The sequence below is a fragment of the Talpa occidentalis genome, unplaced genomic scaffold (assembly GCF_014898055.3).
Source record: "Talpa occidentalis isolate TD23 unplaced genomic scaffold, MPIMG_talOcc4v2.1 talOcc4.5, whole genome shotgun sequence".
NCBI classification, from domain to species: Eukaryota; Metazoa; Chordata; class Mammalia; order Eulipotyphla; family Talpidae; genus Talpa; species Talpa occidentalis.
In genome coordinates, this window is record NW_023604861.1 from 63,765,989 (window position 1) to 63,769,542 (window position 3,554).

Here is a 3,554-nt window from a genome sequence, read left to right on the forward strand (position 1 = left end):
CAAATCCAGGTTGCCTAGTTATAACATCTGTGTTTTAAACACTGTGCTTAAATGGCTTGATAGCAAATGGGCATTAAGTAAGTGTCGAATAATGACCCTAATGGTATCTTCCACTATTCTTAAAATATGGATCAATCTCATTGATCTTCCACCCCACGAGAAATGAAAATAAATATTGTTCATAAACTGCTGTTATCCAAATGTAAATTGACACCAATATAACCAATTGATATTTCAATTAATTCAATATCCTTTTTAAATAGTTAGGTAGTACAGTTGGAATGTGTAATAATTTTTAAGCCCATGAAACTCCTGTTTAGTGTAAACACAATACTATATACCTCAAGGCACAAAACAGCCTAATTTCTATTGTGAGAAACCATAGCTGGTGTATTTACTTCCAAAAGTTCTCATTCTAGTTGTAGAAAACAAAAATGAAGCTTTAATTGAACCTTGTCTCCTTTATATAAAACTTGTTTTCAAACCATTAATCTACAAACATACAGTCTTGACCTTCATGTCATACCTTAAATATAAAGCTCTACAGTACCAAGAATGAGTAATTCAGTCATTGCATTAATTCTTTCCTCTAATCTCTCATGAACTTCACAGCTTAGTCTGAATTCTGGCATATGCTTCAAAATGTTCAGCCTTTTCTAGAAGGCAGTAGCTTATTGAATAGGTTTATAATTTGTTCCTACATTTGTCACATAGCCCTTAATATAGTGCCTTGAGTATGCTCAAAACCATCGGGTGTGGTTCCCAATTTAGCCTCGTGACAAGCTGCCACGTGTTTCTGAGATAAAAACAGCTAAACTGGAATTTTGAAACTTAACTGCTGTTCTGACCTAAAAATATAGAACTAATTATTACAAAGCATACCAAAAAGTTTTTCTATATGACCTTCCATATGTCTAGATTTTCTTGTTGTCTTTTTGTTTTGCTTCCAAGTCTTTATTGCATGTTGTAAGTCAAGTAACTCTCTTCTATGAAAAGTGTGTTTGTCTACATGATAGTTTAGTTTAGAATGGGGAGCAGGGGGTGATTGTTTCATTCATCACCAGTCAAGGAATGTTCTCCCTCCTCCCCAAATTCATCTGCCTCTCTAGAAGATACTACAGTTGAAAGAGTAAGGTCTAGAAAATGGTAATCAAGGGCAAATATCCAAATACTGTTTCCCTCCCTCTAAATTCTCTCTGCCTGCTATTTAGCAAATTTGAGGAGCTCTCCCTGGAGGGAAAAACATCAGGCTACAGTTGTAGTTAAGGAACCTAACCTGTATTTGGATTCCTAATATACCAGAACTGCTCTAGCAACCATTATCTCATTTTTTTCTGTGTGACAACTCTGGAAGATAGATACTGTTTGCAATCACTTTACATAATATTTCTGGAAATTTTATTGTAAAACAAGAATACAATAAGCTGCACAAAATATATGATTTGATGTGTTTGACATATTTATACATCCAAAAAGTGAAGATCATTATTATATCCATCATTCCTGAAAGGCTCCTTATGCCCCTTGATCTCTTCAATTACCCGTACCTGTCCTACTCACCCTCCAGGCAACTGTAATACTACATTAATCTTATGTAAAATTTTATTTAAATGGAAACATATGAGTATATACTTCTTTGTCTCATTTCTTTCATTTAGCACAATTATTTTGAGATTTATCAAATTGTTTTAGTAATTTTTTGTTGTTGTTGTTGAGCAATACTCCATTGTATAGATGAACAATTATTTATTCATTCACCTGCAGTATACTTTGGGTTTTTCCCAGTCTTTGGGTATTATTTTAAAAGCTTCATATATCTTTACATATGGGTTATAAGGTGCATAAATAGAAATCAATTTTTGTTGGATGCATACTTGAAGATAGAATGGCTAGATTGTATGTTTGGAATACCTTTGACATATGTTTGACATACCTTTGACATATGTTTGACACCAAAATGTTTTTCCAAAAGGTTGTACAATTCTACATTCCCATCAACTATGTATGAGAGTTCCAGTCCCCCCCAAATCATTACCAACATTTTCAATGGTCAATTTTTTAAATTTTCACTCATATTAATTTTAACTCTTACTAGATGACTGAGCAAGCACACTCCTTGGTATTTACTCAAAGGAGTTAAAAAAGTATGTCCGCACAGAAACTTGCGCAGAGATGTTTGCAGCATCTTTGTTCATAATTTTCAAAACTTGGAAGCAACCAAGATACCCTTAACTAGGTGAATGGATAAATAAACTGTGGCACATCCAGACAAAGAAACATCATTCAATGCTAAAAGAAAAATGAATTAAGAAGCCATGAAAAGATATGGAAGAAAATTCCGTACATATTATTAAGTGAAAGATGATCAATCTGAAGGGCTACCTACTGAATGATTCCAACTCTTTGATGTCCTGGAAAAGGAGAGAATAAAAATACCAGTGATTGCCAGGGATTTGAGTGATGGAGGGATGATTAGGGAGAGTACACAGGGTTTTTGGTGCAATGAAATGCTCTCTATGATACTTTAATGATGAACACATTTCATACATTTGCGGAACCCCATAATGAATGCACCCCACTGAAAGTGAACAATAATCTAAATTATGAACTTTGGGTGATTATGATGTGTACAATGATTTTTTTCATCAATTATAACAGATGAACAATTCTTGGGAGTGTTGTTGATAATGGCGGGATGAAACTATGTGTGTGGATAGGAAGTATATAGGAAATCTACGTACTTTTCCTTCACTTTGCTATAAACATAAAATTGCTCTTAAAATAATAATATCTATTTTTTAAAGCATAGAAATAAAAATAGCAAATTTAGCATGTCAAATCAGCTTCAGTGACTCTATTGCTAAATTACATTTTAGTCTATGGGTATAGTTTTTCAAGACAAAATAAAGTGTAATAAATATACTTTTAAATTAGGTGTCTATGTATATGGGTCTATTATGGACTTTGTATTCTGTTCCATTGATCCATTTGTCTGTCTTTATGCCTCCACAGTTTTAATTACAGTTGCTTCATAGTAACTTTTAAATTCAGTGTTAGTTCTCCATCTTTGTTCTTTTTCAGTTATTTGGTTACTCTACATCCTCAACTTTTCCAAGGAATTTTAGAATCAGTTTGTTAATTTCTAATTTTAAAAAATCCTTTTTTAATTTAACTCAACCATGTTTTATGCTCTGAAACTACTGATGTTTAGCATCTTTTGTTATGTTTATCCCTAATGTTAAATGTTATTTTCATAAGGAATGATCTGATTGTTCATTATGAGTATGTGGAAGTACAATTGTTTTTGTTTTTTGTTTTTTTTTGCTTTACAAAAAGTATTTTATTTTATTTTTTTTTTTTAATAAATTTTATTGTTATATTCCCCATACAATTGCAGCCCCCCATTCTGACCCCAATCCCTCCCCTCCCACCCCCGCCCCCCTAAAAGTGTCTCTGGTTCATAGTTTTTTGTTGATTTTGATTTTCACTTTCTTGTAGTTATTCGTTTTCCTGGTCCCTTATTTAAGTTTTCTAGATTCCTGCTATGAGTGAGA